A 20,812-nucleotide genomic window follows, 5' to 3' on the forward strand; every position below is an offset into this window, starting at 1 on the left:
GAAGAAGGCAAGAGTCTTCAGTTGCCCCCCTATGGCGGCATGAGCCAGGTGGATTTCCCATGGCATCTCGCTGCACACCCAGCCATCAGTCTCATTTTGCAGCCTGGCCACCACGGTGGCCCAGTCCGCAAGCTGATTCCCTGCCCTCAGGCTAGCGAGGAAGTCTAGCAATACAATACAGGGAGGTCGTGACCAGTAAGCAAAATACAAGACTTAACAGCATTCTGAGATAACAGCACCCCTACCTGTGGTTTCTGTCCTGGCCTGCAGTACCATACCGCCTGTCCACCCTCAGTCCCCACGGCCGGCGCCAAATGCTGGAGCCCTTCAATTAGCAAGGCAGCAGCAGGGTTGTAAGGCAGGTGGAAATACCAGCGCTTATCTTTACCAGCCCATTCCTGAACTGCATGACCAAGAAAGTGGGATTCCTTGGTCACTATCCATGTCTATGGTGAGAAAGGAAGACAAGAAAGAGTATAGCCATTTTGAAAAAAGACCAGACAACGGTCTTGGGCAAAACAGGCCTTGCAAGCTAGAGAACAAAGGCCAAGGGGTCCTGAGTCCTGGGGGTGGGATCAGAGAAGGGGGCAACAGCCTCCCAGGAATAAAAGATTATCTCTGTTACATTAGTGAGTTTACCTAGTTGCCACAAGGGAAGAAGCTCAAATGCAAATTTCAACCTTACCTGTTCCGGGGCTCTCTTGCAGAAACTCCTCATGCACTCCTTTCCCCTCCCAGAAGCACTCCCTATTCCTGAGAGCCACCATGGAGCCTCCTGCTGCTGAACGAAGAAGTGTGACGATTTCTGGAAATTGTCAGTGATCATGAGACAAACCCTCCCTTTCGTTATAAAAGCAACTCGCCCCTTCCACTCAGGAAGCTGCCTTTTTTCCTCCGCCCCCCACCCCAGCCTTCTCCCTTGTGCACAAGCTCTCTCTTTTAATAAAAATCTTTGCTTGCCTAACAGTCTTGTAGAAGCGGTATCATTTCTATGGTATTGCTGCCCAAGAATCTGGAAAGGGCCCGGTAACAATGGGAGTCCTGTTTCTCTCCCACAGCTGTTCTAGGTCCTGGAGAGTGGTCTTTTGCGTTGCTCTACGCATCATGGAAGCCTTCTGTAATGGCTTCCACCTGTTGTAAGACACTGTAGACTGCATAGAGCTGTCGTTCCAACACACTGCATCGTGGCTCTGCCCCCTTCCACGGCTGGGCCCAGAAGCGCCAGGGTGTTAGTATTTTGCCATCGCCACAGGCCCAAACCACACCCTGCCGGGGAAGTGGCCACACCCAATTCACAAGCCTGTCCTCAGTTAATATCCCTAAAGCCTGTGGCTTTTAACTGTTTAGGGGTTTGGGGTTGGGGGTACGCTCCATTACCCAAACAGATAACTCCCAAAGTATCTGATAGGAAACCCAGGTCCTCGCGTTTTGCCCTCACCAGCCAGTCCCGGGCAGTCAGATCGGCCACAAGCACAGGGCTGCTACTTTTAGACTGGAAAGAGCCTCTGAGGTTAACAGGATATCATCAGTATAAGGGTCGAGAAAGACATGCCTCATGGTAGACAGCTGCCACAGGTCCCACTTGCTAGTGGATGGCCACCTTGGGATTATCCCCCCACCCCACCCCGTTATCCATCATTATTTCCCGACGTCTCAGCGTCTCAGCACTCACCGGAGTATCCTCGGCCTCTGGGCTTCTTGGCTGGCTCGCCAACTGTTGAGCGGCACCCTGCAGGCCTGCAAGCCTTATAGCTGCCCAATCTCCAGACCCCAGAAAGAGCCCAGAGCCCACATCAGTGGTTTACTGGACAGGGGTCTTACGTGTCTGTATTAAAAGGTCCTCAGAGAACACCCAGCCGTGAAAAGCAATCGGCCGGCAGGACCTGATAGCCATGTTTGCTACTCCTCGGGAACACAGGAGACTACCATTTCTAGGGGGAACTGACCTCAGGTTCGCTCATCAGTTACCAAGGACACCAGCAGCTGGGGCAGGTCTCTCACAACCCCTCAGGTTAATGACCATCACCACCACAGATATTTCCCTTTTATGAACTAGCAGGTGAGCCGTTTTGGCCTAAGCTTTAGAACAATCACTTGGTGGGGCAGGGGGCAAGCATGTTGGTGTGAGCGGGGTGTGAGTGAAGCAGGGACTGGTCTAGCACGGGATGCACAAAGAGCAAGAGAACAGCCATCTTGAGTTGACTAACCATACAGAGTGTTAATTTTTTACAAAAAATTTGTTGGAAATAATATTCTATGACTTCCAAAGGTAGGTTAGGGTTTATCAAGCTTGGCAGCGCACACACTTGAGGCCAGATAATTCTTTGTTGTGGCTGCTGGCCTGTGGGTCCTGTAGCGTATTTATCAGCATCCCTGGCCTCTATCCATTAGATGCCAGTATCAGCCCTCATCACCAGTTGCAACAACTGAAAATGTCTCCAGACATTGCCAAACATCCCCTCAGGGACAAAACTGCCCTCACCGAGAACCAATGGATTAGGTCATAATAGCTTGCTTACTGGGCCACTCACTTTTGAGCCCAAGGCCCCTTTTAAAAAGTTCAACTACACTGAGTCTACCACGCTCACAGAAAAACCAGACCACAAGGAGAGTCATTGCGAGGTGCTTCTGTACCCAGTACCAGCTGAGGTCCCAGCTGAGACTTATTAGCATCAGACAGGCCAGTGAAAGTGCCTACCACCTGCCAGGTCAATCCCAGCCACCCAGTGGAGTGTGCTCCTGAGGCCCTAGAGATGGTGAAACAGAGACAAGCCATTCCTTCTGTGCCCTGTGGGAATCCCTGGCTCACAGAATCTGTGAGATGAGACATTTATTATTTTGGGTGATAGATTTTGGAGTAATTTGTTTCAAAGCTATAGTACTGGGGACATCATGTTTGTATTGTGAGTGGAGGTCTACAACAATAAACAAACAAGCCCTATTTATCAGATCAGATTGAGTATGAGTGTAAAATCCTTTAAGACTTCAGAAAGATCTAGGTGGTGTCTCAGAGAGTCTTTCAAACAAACGAAAGGCCTTCTGAGGATCCTGGGGAGTGCCTCACAGATTCTCTCCACTAAGTGACAGCGCTCTAAAACACCAACTTGCTGTCTCACTGGAGACTCACGGGTAGCCCAAAGTGAAAAAGGGTATATATCTGAAGAGATTTGTGGGTGTGCCTCTTATCCAATGGCATTCATTATAAACGGATATACAGCAAACCCAGTAAATGTTTACAGTAATTATATCAGTTTAGACTGAAAGTAATAAAGAGCATACACAATAAAGAGGGCTTCAGATCCCCAAACTTTTCCAGAAAGGAAGCAGGATGAGAAGTCTACACGATGTAAAACATAAGCACTTCTTGTGGGAAAGGAAGGATAACTTAAAAGGCAGAGCCAAGAAGCCAGAAAGGAGAAAAATCAGCCTTGGAGAAAAACTCCCAGAGACTTAGAACTGAGCCCTAATCTGAAAATTGACACCACCTGCCCTAATAGATAGCCGAGTTACAATAGGCCGGTGACTGCTATGTGCTTTCTGCTTTACCCCATTTTGAATGGGACTATTATAATATCTTATGCCTGCCTCACCATTGTATGTTGGGAGTAAAGGAACAAATAACCTCTCTATTTAGATTACAGGGCTTCACATTGAGAAGAATGGCACTCAAGGAGCAGTGCTGGAGGAATTGTGCCTGAGGAACTCCATCCACACCTTGATCTGATGGAGATGGTGCAACTCTGGACCTGGATTTTTGCCATAATAAGATGAGACTTTGGAAGGTTTTGAGAAGTGATGAATGTATTTTACATGTGAAAGGATGTGATGTTTTATGGACTGTAGCAGATTGTATTTTTAAAAGATGGCAGCAACAACATTTCCCTCATTTCACATATTTTTCTAGAATGTTGAAAATCCTCCAGTAAGAGATACATTGTCTAATTCCTCTCTCCTTGAATCTGAATGGGTTTGTGACATCTACAATATGTAAAAACGATACTGTGATTTCTGAGGCTTGGTCATAAAAGGTAATGCTGCTTCTGCCTTGCTGACCGAACCATCATATGAGAAGTGCTATCACTCTGAGTATCACTCTTATCCACTGCGCCACCAGGGAAGTCCGAGCAGATTACATTTAAAAGAAATATCTTCCTTCTGACCTTTTCAAAGATAACAGGAAAATAAATAATATATAACTTAGACCTTCGAATCAAGTGGGGTCTTTTTCTTCATTAACAAGTTGACAGGAACACTCAGGGATTAAGGAAAAATATTTTGGCTCTTGAGATACAGAACTTCACAGACTTTCACTGGTCATGAAGTTCAGCATGTGGTTATTTTCACTGCCCTCATTAAGACTGGTTATTGATTAAAGGCATTGTTGATGCAAATACTTAGACCAGTCCATGCTTAGGGTACCATTGGTTCAATGGCCTTCAAATTTTTTTTTTAAAATAAAGAATAAGTGGGACTTGCCTGGTGGTCCAGTGGGTAGGACTCCACACTCCCAATGCAGGGGGCCTGGATTCGATCCCTGGTCAGGGAACTAGATCCCGCATGCCATGCCACAACTAAGAAGTCCGCATGCAGCAACTAAAAGATCCCGCATGCCGCGACGAAGATCCCACATGCCACAACTAAGACCCTGTGCAGCCAAAATAAATAAATAAATATATAAATATTTAAAAAAATAAAGAATAAAAATTGTTTTAAAAAACTATTTTGGACTGACCTCTAGAGGGGAAACAAGGTCTCAATTTCTTCCAAAACCACAAATTTGATTCTATTTGTTTGTGCTCCAAAGGAAAGAGATTCCAGGTAAGTAAAGACCAGTGAAGCCACTGAATACTGGTATCCATTAATATATCAGTGTTCAAGGACTTCCCTGGTGGTCCAGTGGGTAAGACTCTGCGCTCCCAATGCAGGGGGCCTGGGTTTGATCCCTGGTCGGGGAGCTAGATCCTGCATGCATGCCACAACTAAAAATCCACATGCCACTACTAAGAAGTCCACATGCCGCAACTAAAGGATCCCGCATGTCTCAGCAAAGATCCCGTGCCACAACTAAGACCCAGCGCAGCCAAAATAAATAAACAAATATTAAAATATATATATATATATATATATATATATATATATATATATATATATATATATATATATATCAGTGTTCAAACCTAGATATTGGTATCCCTGAGGGTACATGATTACTATCCAGGGGCATGCAAGCACATAGATTTTAAGAACACATTTTTTACAACCTCAGCATCGATAAACATCCTTGATGAAACTGATCAGCCAGAGAAGAGAGATGGAAGTTTGGCCCATAGCCATTCTCACATTTAGACTTTACATCACTTTGTAAAATAAACTCCTTACCCATTCCAAGCCTCAGCCTGGCGCACTGCCTCAGGGTGCAAAACCTCTGTGACACCAGAGGGACAATTCCAGAAGGCTTAGTTCTTCAGAATGATTCCTTTGATAGAAAAGCAGAGGGGACTTTAATAAGATGTTTATGCTTTATCAGTTACATCCTCTCTCTCCTGTATCAACATCTTTCTTTTTATTGGCTAGTTTTGATCAACATTAAATGTGCTTAATTTTCATTTTATCCTAAACATGACTATTCCTCAGCCCTATGACCACTTGTTAGTAGTATTTTGCTTCTGTCATTCTGTTCATACCCAAACTTCTTCAACGTTCTTTGCATTATCTGTCCCTATTTCTTCACATGCAGCTAATTTCTCCACTCAGTATAATGTGGCTTCAGCTTCCCTTGTTCTCTTGAAACCACTCAGGCAAGGTTTACAATAAACTACAACTTACTGAGGTCAGAGATCAGCCAGTCAGCTACGGGTAACATCTCAGAAGCATCTGACGATTCTGACCACGCCCTCCATCTTAAGGTCTGACCTTCATCTGGTCTCTATGTCACCACCATCTTCTGCTTTTTTCCTCCTCCTCTCCTTCCTTTATTGACTACTCCCTCTCATCTTAGGGAATTGGTGTTCCTCAAAATTCTGTGCTAGTCCCACACTTCATCCTCTCTGCACATATAGGTCTCAACCTCCCAAATAGTTCCAAATGTCATCTCTATGATTGTGACCTCCATATGCATCTCTTTCCCCAGAATCTTAGCTCCAAACATTAGATCCATATTTCTACATGCTAGAATATCTAGAATATCTCCACTTAACATGTTCAAAATTGAATACATATTTTTCAAACTTTCTTGCCCTTCTATGTCCCCTGTGTGAATGGGCCCCAATCATTCGGCAGCCCAAGATAGAGACATGGACATTATCATTGAGTTCTCAACTTCCTCAAAGCCCATAGCCAATAAATCATCACAGATTGTTCTTTTGACATCATACTCATGGCCACCCATCATCTGTACAACAGCCTTTCTACATGAAGGGATATGCCTACCTTACGAATCCTATTTCTTTCATTGCAGTTGTTTTAAAATATATTCACAAACTGTCTCATACTCTTTCCTGTCCCTTCCCTTGACTATGTGCTTGATGTAGCAACTTCCCTCTAATGAATACACAACACAGGTCAAAGTGATGGTGTGTAACTTATAAGACTGTCATAAAACCATTTACTGCCTTCTCTACTTCTAGTTTTCATCACTCACTTTGGGAGAAGCCAGCTGTTGTGAGGACACATCACAGAGCTTACTGGAGGGACACAGGTGACTGTGATGAGGAACTGAGGCTTCCTGCCAGTGGTCATGTGAATGACCCACATTAGAAGCAGATCCTCCAACCCAAGTCAAGCCTTCAGGTGACTGCAGGCCAGCCGACATCTTGACCGCCACCTCATGAGAGATCCTGAGCCCACTGAAAGCGCTCTCAAATTCTTGATTCATAAAAACTGTTAGGTAATAGACTAGTGGTTAATGCCACTAAATTTTTAGGTTATTAATTATGCATCAATAGAACACTAATTCACCAATGTAGGAGACCCAATGCAAATTTCTAGCCTCCTTTGCAGATAGAATGCAGGCACTTGAATAAGACTTTGCCAATCTGAAGCACCTGTGTGACATTTTGATCCAGAAGTGAAAAATGAGAAGATATAGGCTCTGTGTGGCGATTCCACGTTTGCTGGCTGAAGTAGTGGTTTCCCATGGTGGCAAGTTCAAGTTTCCAGGAAAGAAATGGCATCAAAAAATGGCATTTCCTTTCAGTTCTTACTGGAAGATGGGCAAAAACATAAACAGAATTAACGAAACTATTTATGTGCCTTTTGGATTTTAAGGGTGACTGAAGGTTTAAGGGCACTTTGCATGTCTTTAAAAGCAAAAGAGTGAAGTAAGCCAGAAAGAGAAAAACAAATATCATATATTAACGCATACATGTGGAATCTAGAAAAATGGTACAGGTGAACCTATTTGCAGGGCAGGAATAGAGACGCAGACATAGAGAACAGATGTGTGGACATGGTGGAGGGGGAAGGGAAGGGTGGGACGAATTGGGAGATTAGGATTGACATGTATACACTACGATGTGTAAAATAGATAGCTAGGGGGAACCTGCTGTTTGGCACAGGGAGCTCAGCTCGGTGCTCTGTGATGACCTAGATGGGTGGGAGGGGGGAGGGGAGTGGGGAGGGAGGTCCAAGAGGGAGGGGATATATGTAGACATATAGCTGATTCACTTCATTGTACAGCAGAAACTAACACAACATTTTAAAGCAATTATACTCCAATAAAAAAATAAATAAATAAAAGCAAAAGTAAGATTCAGCAGACTTCCCTGGCGGTCCAGCAGTTAAGACTGTGGTTCCACTGCAGCGGGCGTGGGTTTGATCCCTGCTCAGGGAACTAAGATCCCACATGCCGCGCGCGGCCAAAAAAAAAAAAAGTAAGACTCAGCACTTAAAATATAGATTAAACTACCCCCACAAAGCAAAATAAAACAAAACGCAAAGCCTGCCACATTATAACATAAATAGTAAAATTTGCAAATATAGCAATTATCACAAGATAATAAATACTAATTATTACAAATTAAAATGAAATTTCTTTCTATTCAAAACTACAGTTTCTTATTGATAAAAATCTGCCAAAATGACTCAATATATTTTTTAACGGAAGCAGACAAAAAAGTCTTTGAGTAAATATTTACAAGATTGAGGCCACTAACAAGTGCAGTCAGCCCTCCATATACATGGGTTCAACCACTACAGGTTGAAAATATTTGAAAAACAAATTCCAGAAAGTTCCAAAAAGCAAAGCTTGAATTTGCCATGTGCCAGCAACTATTTATAGCATTTACATTGTATTAAGTATTATAAGTAATCCAGAGGTGATTTAAAGTATATGGCGGGGCTTCCCTGGTGGCACAGTGGTTAAGAATCCGCCTGCCAATGCAGGGGACACGGGTTTGAGCCCTGGTCCGGGAAGATCCCACATGCCACGGAGCAACTAAACCTGTGAGCCACAACTACTGAGCCTGAGCTCTAGAGCCCACGAGCCACAACTACTGAAGCCCGTGCGCCTAGAGCCTGTGCTCTGCAACAAGAGAAGCCACCACAATGAGAAGCCTGCGCCCCGCAACAAAGAGTAGCCCCTGCTCACTGCAACTAGAGACAGCCCGCGTGCAGCAGCGAAGACCCAATGCAGCCAAAAATTAAATAAATGAATAAATAAATTAAAAATAAAATAAAACACATTTTAAAAAATTTAAAAAAAAAAGTATATGGGAGATGTATGTAGGTTATATGCAAATACTATACCATCTTATATAAGGAACTTGAAGATCCACGGTATCCGTGGAGGTCCTGGAACCTCTCCTCCTTGGGTACTGAGGGAGGACTGTAGATGAGACATAGTGTTGAAGACTAAGTCTCCTTTTCAACTTCCTGACTCTTCTGATGAGCTTATTAATACAAAGAAAGCATTTACTGATTTTCACATCTTAACTTCCAGTATGACAATGTCCCAGGCAACAGCAGTTGTGTACTTTCCTTCTCAGATCGACCCTGGTACTTTGTGTTTACTTTTGGGGTTTTTTTTGTCTTTTTTGTTTTTGGGTTTTTTTGGCCACGTCCAGCGGCTTGTGGGATCAGGGATTGACTCTGAGTCACAGCAGTAAAAGCGCCGAGTCCTAACCACTGGACCACCAGGGAATTCCCTGAGCCTGGTACTTTGGAAGGAGTTCTTCAAAGTCTGGCTGGAGTCCTCATTGCTCAGAAAGTCTTTCCATCTCCATTTTCTGCACCAAACAGGCCTCCGAAAATTCTAGCTGCTGATCAGTCCAATGAGGATTATCATCCCTTTTTGCTGAAAAAGTTGAAGATCTGCTAGATTACTGCATGGAGAAAGAGGTGGCCTGAGCTATTTGGAACTGGCTGCTCCTGGAGGAACCTGAAAACCTTCTTGTCCTTCAGGCAGGAAAACAAGAAAGATTCTTCCATTCGGTGCAGAACTTGTGAGGGTCTCCTGCTTTGGCAGGCCGTGGTTCGGGGCCAGTCACAGCTAAGGGTGCAGACAGGGCTGGAGAACATCATCCTGGGTGTCATCAGTGAGGAGGTTGGCAGGCCCCGGTGAGCTTGGTGATGCAGGTGTCTGGCTGTGGGAGCCTGTATCCAGCTGCTCTGAGTACCTGCCTGCAAATGAGATTCTTAAATAGTGCAAGGTTGTCAATTCTGTACTTATGCCAATGTTGTTTCCAAGTTTTTCCAATTTCTCTTCAATTTATTGGCAACAGATAATGTCGCAACTTCAATGCTTCTTTTGTTTATTACACTGGAAATTAAACACATTCATGGAAAAGGACAGAGTATAAATCCAATAGGATATACTCATCCAAATGAGACGCAAGGTTGAAATAAAAATCTGAGTCTCAATCTGTGTCTTTTTAAATTCTAATAAGAGTACTTAGACATTTGATATTTTACTGTATGTTCATGCTTTGTAATGCACCAAAATACAACTAGCCTGCCTCTCTCCATTTCCCCTTTAAGGGGCTAAGACATTAGATTTGAATTCCTCTACATGACTTTACAGGAGTCATAGCTCATGTTTCCAGACATAGTCTATGGATAAGAGTAGCATAAATGTTAACACCAAGGACTAATTCATACCATTCTCTTCCTTCTGTCACCAAAAGTGTGTTCACCACATATATATGTGACAACGCGCTTGGCAATGTGGATTCCAGGAAAGTAAGGCAGGGATGGTGACTGCCCTCCAGGGAGTAGGGAAGACAGACTTCAGAGGCAGGATTAGGATGAGGGAAGCACCACGTGCTCAGTGCAGCTGAGGGCCAGTGCTCAGAGCTGATGAAGAGGAGGGCCTGGGAGCAGCAGAAAGCTCCACTCTGACAAAATCTGTGGCTCCTGAATTTAATTGACATCAGATTTTGATTTCCTCTTCTAAAAAACTGAGACAACTCAAGTAGTTGTCACACAGGGAACTGTAAAGATTAAATGAAGTTTGCAAATTATAGTCTGAGAATCTGAATTTAGCGAACATAGCTGCCTTTAGCATTAATGTGACATATAGTAACTTGTAGAGTCCATGATCAGTCCCGCCAAGAGAGGCTTTGACTGCCGCTCCCTTAACACTGTCAGGGGGCTGCGTGTTGAGGCCCCAAATGCAAACTGCAGGAGAGGGGTTGCCTTCTGGACTGTGAGGGAGCAAAGCCCAAGTTTCCAGGCTTAGAACAGTGCCTGGTATATTAAGGAGAGAAATCCTACAGCACTTGAAACATTTGCAGAGAACCAGCATCGAGGAAAAATGGCTGCTCTGTGAATAGTATAAATGAGATAAACAGTCCCTTCCCTCATCTTCAGTCTCAGACCACCTCTGGTGATATTATTTTAAGACAAAGGTGTTTTTAAATGTTATGGGGACCAGGAAATGGGTTATAAAATGTAGATGGGGCAGAGGGTGACGAGAAATGGGACATTCCTATATTTTTAGCTATAGAAGATCACAACATTACTTCGAAAGCTATCTCCTGGCTATCTGGGTAAAGAAAGGGAGGACTTCCCTCAAGCACGGAATGTAAGAAGGCACCAAATCTAAGTGATCAAGATAAGTAATATTTTAAGGCAATATATAAAAATGAAAATGCCACAACATACATGCTAAAGAAAATATCAAAATTTTAAAAAAAGACAGAAATGACCCTGCATTTGGATGACGCTGACAGCCTTACAGAGGAAGGCTTCACGTTGCCAGTGAAATTTGGGTAATTTCTGTTTAGTCTATAAAATTCTTACCAAAGAAAATGAGAAGATCAGACCTGGTAAATGTCCTCAACTGCTTGTACAGGACACTAATAACTCTTCTTTCTACACTACAGTCAAGCTGGAGTCCTGAGAAAGGACTCGAGTTAAATAAAAATTATTTAAGACTGTCACAGAGTCACAAGAAATTGTCAAACACTGCAGTTCTCTCAAACAAGTAAAGAAGTAGTCTTGAAAATATTAATGAGTTTGCTTCCATTAAAGCTAGGAAAGTAAAATTATATTAAATTCTTGTTTTAGTATAAAGAAACTATAGTTTAAATAGTTTAATAAAATGCTGTGTTTTAATACTCATATATTTTAATATCCTACCTTCAATATTTAAATATTTTCAGAAAATATTTTAAAATATAAAAAATTCTAAAATATTTAATTTAAGCAATATAAATTTAAAAATATAAAAAATAAAATGCTGTGAGTTTTCTAATGTTCCTACTTTTCAGTTATTCAGTACTTCCTCCCCCACGTTAACGCTGAATCCTTGAAAGACACCATGAAGTCCCAGAGCATCTACAGGGGCGCTCAGCTCCCGCGTCCTCGGCCCCGGTGGTGGCCGCGCTCCGACTCACCCCCAGGGCGTCCCCACCCCGTCCGGGAGTCCCAACACCGCCGCGTTCCCCTTTCTCTGAGCCCTTAGCACAGCTCCAGAAACGAGCCCGAATCTGTCAAATCGGCCCCAACTCGCTTCCCAGCTTCAAACCCCTCAGAAAACGGCTTCTTGACCAAAAATGGCCTCGCTCAAGTTTCTGTGCGAAAATAAAGCACAAAACTCAGGGGAAAGCCCGAAAATGCAAGGTTCCAGCTTCCAACCAGACAAAAATGTCGCTGGCGCGGCCGCGACAAGGCTCCCACTTGAGAACTCAGCATCGCAAAGACAAAAGTTTTTTCGCACTATTAAATCAGTATAAAATTGCTCCGTGAGGATGCAACTCACTTTCTCTCGCGCTGCCCAAACCGCGGAAACTGCAAATTCTCACAAGTCAGCGTTTCCCTAGCCGAACCGATCAAAAGACATCCGGCGGCCTCTTGCCGCCGCCTAGAGAAGCGCGCTGTCCCGGGTTCCAGGGAAGGAACCTTCCCGCTAATTGTTTAGTGGTGCCCGCGCGCCCCCTCGCGGCCAGCTGGTGAATCACTGAAATTCTCAATGGCCCAGATCTATTTGCTAGCGGCAGGATACTCTGCTCCATCCCTGCTTGCCCTCTTGCCTGGAACTTGCCTTGGATCCATAGCCTACAGAACAGGGAACTCTTCATACTTTTGAGACAGATGAAGAAGATCCCGTTTCATTCATGCCTAGAGACAGAACCGACTTCAAATTTCCTTGGAAAAGAGGGAATATCACAGAAATCCTGATGACTCAAGGCACCGGCTACCACCATCTGATGCTCCAGTAGATGGTAACTTCTTTAACACGGAGGAAAGCCAAGCTGCTTGGAACAACACCCTACTCCGTAAACTACTCTCTAGCCTTGATCACACCTTGGAACTACTGCACAAGCAGGTGGAAGAAGATAATCTGGATTGTCCATATTTGGGAATTGTCCCGAAATATTTCCAAAGAATCCATCTCTATCTGAAGGAAAAGGAATACAGCCCCTGTGCCTGGGAGGTTATCAGAGGAGAAATTAAAGTGTTCCTTTCCCTCATGGAATAATTCTCCACTTACTGTCAACAAATAAAGAAGAAAGGTACACCTGTGACACTTCTAATCAAATGATTATTGTTTGTTTAGTCCTCCAAAGGTACTTCCACTCATATTTCTGCACATGCTGAAAACTATCTGAAGTGAGTATCACGAGTTTACAAAAATATATTTACAAAGAAGAACACAATCTATTTTCTTAAACAGGTAATTTTACAACGTGCTTTCTAAAATCTGTTTAACTTCTTGGAGGGTATTTGGGTTCCCAACTATGATGTCTATTTTAAAATGGAAAGGTTGTTAGCATAGTATGCTGTTCAAGACATTTGTCAGTTAATTTCATGCTAGCTGCTGTAACAGAGAAACAGAAAGATGTCAGTAGTTGGGTCATAATAGAAATTTATCTTTCCATCTTTAAGAGAAAAATGCAGGCATTCCTAATCAGATGAATTTTCTAGTTGGCTTCTGCTAAACAGTGATGTAGGGACATGGGTGCCCTCTACTGTGTGGCGTTGCTCTATTCAACGTGTGATTTCCAATTTGTGGTGTTTGAGTCTATTCCACTCAGTGGTAAAGGAAAAAGTGTGGGGATTACATGGGATGTTTTCAAGGGCCAAGACAGTATAGGGCAATATCACCTCTGCTCACATTAGCTGGCCTGAATTTATTATCATGGGAATCTAAGTGCAAAGAAGTTGGGAAGTTATTGGGTGACTAATGGAAGAGGAGATAAGTTCAATGAATAAGACTACTTTTCACTTTTATACTATTTGTACTAATGACATTCTAGAGAAAAGAAACCAAAACAATGTTCTTGCTTACACTCACATTATAAAAAAAATTTGACTTGGGGTCTGATTCCACAATTTCAACTTAGGTATGATGACATGGATGTCACTCATTAGAGTTCACAGCGTGACTGACTCTTTGAAAGAAGCATTCAAGTTGATTCCCAAAGGCACAGACTAACAAGGAAAATATTCCCAAGTGGAGACACAAGTTGTTTCCTTTTTGCCTGAGGGAGACAAGAAAAGTAGGGCCACGTAGCTCCTTGCAAGTACTTGAGGATGACTGAACTAAAAGTGGAGAGTGGGTCTTCCATTTATGTCCAGGCCCATGATTCTCATCCTTATCTTCTAAATACTGAAAATGCGAACTTGAAGAAAATAGTGCTGCAAACAGTCTTTTAAAAAATACCTCATACAATATTCCATTGTAACTTCCCTTGTAGAACCACAAAGAATTTTGTGGTTCCCTTGTAGAACCACAAAGAATTTTAAAGAATACGATGTCCTCTCACATCGTATCTATCAAATATATCTATCAAATATATGATTGAGCTCCTGAAATGACAGGGACTGGACTAGCTGTCTAGGAAACGGGGTTGGGTAAGATGGTGTCTCTCCCTTTAGGTATTTTACACACTCCTGGAAGGTATTCTGAGGATACAATAGGTCAGGACATGTCTTACTATTTGGGCATCTTCAACAAAATAGCATAGACTGGGTAGTTTGTAAAGAGCAGAAATTACTCACAGTTCCAGAGTCTGGAAATCCAAGATCTGGGTGTCAGCATGGTCCAGTTCTGGTGAAAGCCTGCTTCCAGGTCACACACTGTTCACTTCTCCTTGTATCCTCACGTGTCAGAGACTGGGGGATTTATCTGAGACCTCTTTTAAAAGGGCACTAATTGCAATTGTGAGGCCTCCATCTTCATGACCTAATCACCTCCCAAAGGGCCCACCACCTAACACCATCACTTTGGGGATTAGGACTTTAATGAATCTTGTGGGGTACCAAACCTTAAGAACATAAAGGTCTTTAAAGGCTACACGCTGTCATGTAGAAGTAAGAATATATTCATGCTGAGTAAATAAAGATGAAAGGGCAGGTTAGCAGGAAAAAAAAGCAGACCAAGGACTCAGAATCCAAACTCATGGTTTTGGACCTGAAGTCATGCTTTAATTATTATGGGCCAAATTTTGGAAATCAAACTGAAAGGAGCCCACTCTCCCATGGAATGGAACGAAGATACAGGATGCAACAGAACATTCATCATTCTTTGTGAAGAGTCTCCAAAGATTCTCAGGAGAAACGTAGTAATTGCCACATCAGTAAAGATCCACTGGGGCTTCCCTGGTGGCGCAGTGGTTGAGAATCTGCCTGCTAATGCAGGGGACACGGGTTCGAGCCCTGGTCTGGGAAGATCCCACATGCCGCAGAGCAATTGGGCCCGTGAGCCACAACTGCTGAGCCTGCGCGTCTGGAGCCTGTGCCCCGCAACGGGAGGGGCCGCGAAGGTGAGAGGCCCGCGCACCGTGATGAAGAGTGGCCCCCGCACCACGATGAAAAGTGGCCCCCGCTTGCCGCAACTAGAGAAAGCCCTTGCATGAAACGAAGACCCAACACAGCTAAAAATAAAAATAAATAAATAAAAATGGATGGCTAACGTTCTTAAGATAATAATGTTCCTAAACAGTCTTTAAAAAAAAATAAAATTAAAAAAAAAAAAAAAGATCCACTAAGGAGTAATATGTGTCTGGTTACTGTGAGCTGTGAGATTCAGGGAGAGTCTGAGTTCAGATAGGTGGCTCTGTATATGACATCAGGCTAGTTCTTAACCTAGTAGAGGGCAAATTAGAGATGAGGCCATCCTCATGAGTTTAATATAGTGCCAGGCAAAGGCTGAAAATTGTGCTGCAACTTAAATCCCCAGAGCCATATGCACCTTAAAGGAAACATAATCCTAGTGGTTTTAGCAATAAACTCAGTAGGCATGACTGATACCAGTAAGGGAAGAGTGGAAATATTAGCCATTGTCGATTATAATCCCAGCAAATATGGCCCTGATGAAGCAAAATAGCTTGGTCATTTGCAAATGCCTTCCAGTAGGAGGAGAAAATCTAAGAAACTGCTTTAGTTAAAATTACCTGTTGAGTGATTACACTGGGCCTGGTGCCGATGATACCACAGAGAATAAGTCAGAGTCCAGTTACTACAGAGCTGATTTGCCAAAGATGGGCACATACCTATTGTTTGAAGATGGGAATGTAGAGGGCTGAAGCAACATAACTTCCATTGCAAAATAAAAAGTATTAAAGATTGGAGCTGAAAGTTAATTCTTTCCACAACATAATCAATATTTATTCAGTTCTAAATTAATTATGAAGATGGTTTCCTTTTGTTTGAAAAGGACAGACTTGGATTGGCACCTCTGAAAGTCCTTAGGGAAATTTGAAATTTAATGCAAAAATAGAGAGAAAGATTCAAATTGATGATGACTGCTAAATCATGCATTCTCACTGGGGATGATAACTGCTTCCATGGGTGCAAACATTAGTTTTTAGGGGTATGACAAATTTTGCTATTACAATGCTGTGGCACTCCAAAGCTTAACCCTATACAACAAAATCTTATTCCTTAGTATTCATTTTTGTCTTTGGGTTTTCTTGTGTATCATACATACAAGAAGCGTTGACACTGAGTTCATGGAAGATAAACAAACTGCATATATGATCAGTGCTCCACACTATGGTGATTTGATGGCTCACTGGTGGACTTTCTCTCCATCATTTGCTTGATCTCAAAGTAATATTGTGAGAGGTGGCCTTTACTTACTTCTGAGCTCCCATTGGCTGTCTTGTGGTTGTTGCTTATGTTTGAGTCTCAGTGTGATTTGCGCTATGGGAATTAAATACAAATAGAAAATTGTATTTGTATATTAAATACAAAAAAGGTTATATTTTATCATTTAATTCTACTGAAGTTGTTCAACACATCCATAATTACGGCACGTGCTTAACAGAAAAAAATGTTGACAATATCTAGATGAATATCTAGCATCAGTGAAATTAAAAATAATTTTCTGAAAAAAATTATTTTATGATATGAAGCAAAATTAAAAGTTAAGTACCTAAAAATAAATATTAAGAAAATAATTTTAAAATTTCAATGATTTTGAGCAGTTTTAAATGATTTTTAAGTATATCTATACCTTGGTAGTACTATAAAGCTTATAAATTTTATTTAAATATGTAGTTTGCTACATTCCTGTTTATATAAGTAAATACAGTAATTAAAAGTCACTCTGAAAACTTAGTTGTAAAGTTAAATTAAAATTCAATAGCTTACCAATCAGTGTGATACACCACATCAACAAACTGAAGAATAAAAACCATATGATCATCTCAATAGATACAGAAAAATCTTTTGACAAAATTCAACACCCATTTATGAAGAAAACTCTCCAGAAAGTGGGCATAGAGGGAACCTACCTCAACATAATAAAGACCATATACAACAAACCCACAGCAAAACATCATTCTCAATGGTGAAAAACTGAAAGCATTTCCTCTAAGATCAGGAACAAGACAAGGATGTCCACTCTCACCACTATTATTCAACATAACCTTGGAAGTCCTAGCCACAGCAATCAGAGAAGAAAAAGATAGAAAAGGAATCCAAATTCGAAAAGAAGTAAAACTGTCACTGTTTGCAGATGACATGATACTATACAGAGAAAATCCTAAAGATGCTACTAGAAAACTACTAGAGCCCATCAATGAATTTGGTAAAGTTGCAGGATACAAATTTAATACACAGAAATCTCTTGCATTCCTATACACTAACAATGAAAGATCAGAAAGAGAAATCAAGAAAACAATCCCATTTACCATCAGATCAAAAACAATAAAACACCTAGGAATAAACCTACCTAAGGAGGCAGAAGATCTGTATTCAGAAAACTATAAGACACTGATGAAAGAAATCAAAGATGACACAAACAGGACTTCCCTGGTGGTGCACTGGTTAAGAATCCGCCTAACAATGCAGGGGACATGGGTTCGAGCCCTGGTCTGGGAAGATCCCACATGCCGTGGAGCAACTAAGCCCATGCGCCACAACTACTGAGCCCACATGCCACAACTACTGAAGCCCGTGTGCCTAGAGCCTGTGCGACGCAGTGAGAGAAGCCACTGCAATGAGAATCCTGCACACTGCACCGAAGAGTAGCCCCTGCTCGCTGCAACTACAGAAAGCCCGCGCACAGCAACAAAGACCCAATGCAGCCAAAAATAAATAAATAAATAAACAAACAAATAAATAAAGATGACACAAACAGATGGAGAGATGTATTGATACCATGTTCTTGGATTGGAAGAATCAATATTGTGAAAATGACTATACTACCCAAAGCAATCTACAGATTCAATGCAATCCCTATCAAATTACCAATGGCATTTATCACAGAGTTAGAACAAAAAATTTTACAATTTATATGGAAACACAAAAGACCATGAAAAGCTAAGCAATATTGAGAAAGAAAAACGGAGCTGGAGGAATCAGGCTCCCTGACTTCAGACTGCACTACAAAGTTATAGTAATCAAAACCATATGGTACTGGCCCCAAAACAGAAATATAGATCAATGGAACAGGATAGAAAGTCCAGAGATAAACCCATGCACCTATGGTCACCTAATCTATGACAAAGGAGGCAAGAATATACAATGGAGAAAAGATAGTCTCTTTAATAAGTGGTGCTGGGAAAATTGGACAGCTACATGTAAAAGAATGAAATTAGAACACTCCCTAACACCATACACAAAAATAAACTCAAAATGGATTAGAGACCTAAATGTAAGACCAGACACTATAAAACTCTTAGAGGAAAACATAGGCAGAACACTCTAAGACATAAATCACAGCAAGATCCTTTTTGACCCACCTCCTAGAGAAATGGAAATAAAAACAGAAATAAACAAATGGGACCTAATTAAACTTAAAAGCTTTTACACAGCAAAGGAAATCATAAACGAAATGAAAAGACCATCCTCAGAATGGGAGAAAATATTTGCAAACGAGGCAACTGACAAGGGATTAATCTCCAAAATATACAAACAGCTCATGCAGCTCAATATCAAAAAAACAAACAACCCAATCAAAAAATGGGTAGAAGGAACTTCCCTGGTGGCGCAGTGGCTAAGAATCTGCTTGCCAATTCAGGTGACACGGGTTCAATCCCTGGTCCGGGAAGATCCCACATGTCGCGGGGCAACTAATCCCGTAAGCCACAACTACTGAGCCTGCGTGCCACAACTACGGAAGCCTGTGTGCCTAGATCCCATGCTCCACAACAAGAGAAACCACTGCAATGAGAAGACCGCACACCGCAATGAAGAATAGCCCCCGCTCACTGCAACTAGAGAAAGCCAGCGCACAGCAACAAAGACCCAACACAGCCAAAAAATAAATAAATTAATTAAATAAATTTACATTTTAAAAAAGCTTTAAAAAAATGGGCAGAATATCTAAATAGACATTTCTCCAAAGAAGATATGCAGATGGCCAAAGAGCACATGATGCTCAGCATCACTAATTATTAGAGAAATGCAAATCAAAACTACAATGAAGTATCACTGCACACTGGTCAGAATGGCCGTCATCAAAAAACCTACAATAAATGCTGGAGAGGGTGTGGAGAAAAGGGAACCCTCTTGCACTGTTGGTGGGAATGTAAATTGATACAGCCACTATGGAGAACAGTATGGAGGTTCCTTAAAAAACTAAAAATAGGGACTTCCCTGGTGGTCCAGCAGTTAAGACTCCACGCTCCCAATTCAGGCAGCCCAGGTTCAATCCCTGGTCAGGGAACTAGATCCTGCATGCCACAACTAAGAGCCTGCATGCTGCAACAAAAAGATCTCGCATGCTGCAACTAAAGATCCCACATGCTGCAACTAAGCCCTGGCTCAGCCAAATAAATAAATAATTTTTTAAAACCCTAAAAATAGAACTACCATATGACCCAGCAATCCCACTCCTGGGCATATACCCGAAGAAAACCATAATTCAAAAAGATACATGCACCCAATGTTCATAGCAACACTATCTACAATAGCCAGGAACTGGAAGCAACCTAAATGTTCATCAACAGATGAATGGATAAAGAAGATGTGGTACATATATACAGTGGAATATTGTGCCATTGGCAGAGATGTGGATGGACCTAGAGACTGTCATACAGAGTGAAGTAAGTCAGAAAGAAAAAAACAAATATTGTATAATATCGCTCATATGTGGATCTAGAAAACTGGTACAGACGAACTTATTTGCAAAGTAGAAATAGAGACACAGATGTAGAGAACAAACTTATGGATACCAAGGGGGGAAAAGTGGGGTAGGATGAATTGGGAGATTGGGATGGATATATATACACTACTATGTATAAAATAGATAACTAATGAGAACCTACTGTATAGCACAGGGAGCTCTACTCAGTGATCTGTGGTGACCTAAATGGGAAGGATACCCAAAAAAGAGAGGATATATGTATACATATAACTGATTCACTTTGCTGTACAGCAGAAACTAACACAACAAGGTAAAGCAACTATACTCCAATAAAAAGTAGTAAAAAAATAGAGAAAGAAGGGAAGAAAAGATACATGCACCCCAATGTTCATTGCAGCACTATTTACAATAGCCAGGACATGGAAGCAACCTAAATGTCCATTGACAGAGGAATGGATAAAGAAGATGTAGTACATATATATAATGGAATATTATTTAGCCATAAAAAAGAATGAAATAATGCCATTTGCAGCAACATGGATGGACCTAGAGATGGTCATACCAAGTGAAGTAAGTCAGACAGAGAAAGACAAATATCATATGATATAGCTTATATGTGGAATCTAAAAAAAGGGTACAAATGAACTTATCTACAAAACAGAAACAGAGTGACAGATGTAGAAAACAAACTTATGGTTACCAGAGGGTAAGGGGGGGAGGGATAAACTGGGAGATTAGGATTGACATATACACACTACTATATACAAAATAGATAAATAATAAGGATCTACTTTGTAGCACAGGGAACTCTACTCAATACTCTATAATGACCTA

At 41.8% G+C, this 20,812-nt stretch overlaps 1 pseudogene; it reads left to right on the forward strand.

The window, feature by feature from the left end:
* Positions 1-12,409: 12,409 nt before the first annotated feature.
* LOC132368062 (interferon alpha-7-like) lies at positions 12,410-12,919 on the forward strand (annotated as a pseudogene).
* The last annotated feature ends 7,893 nt before the right edge of the window (positions 12,920-20,812 follow it).

Source organism: Balaenoptera ricei, chromosome 6, assembly GCF_028023285.1.
Source record: "Balaenoptera ricei isolate mBalRic1 chromosome 6, mBalRic1.hap2, whole genome shotgun sequence".
In the NCBI taxonomy this organism is placed as follows: domain Eukaryota; kingdom Metazoa; phylum Chordata; class Mammalia; order Artiodactyla; family Balaenopteridae; genus Balaenoptera; species Balaenoptera ricei.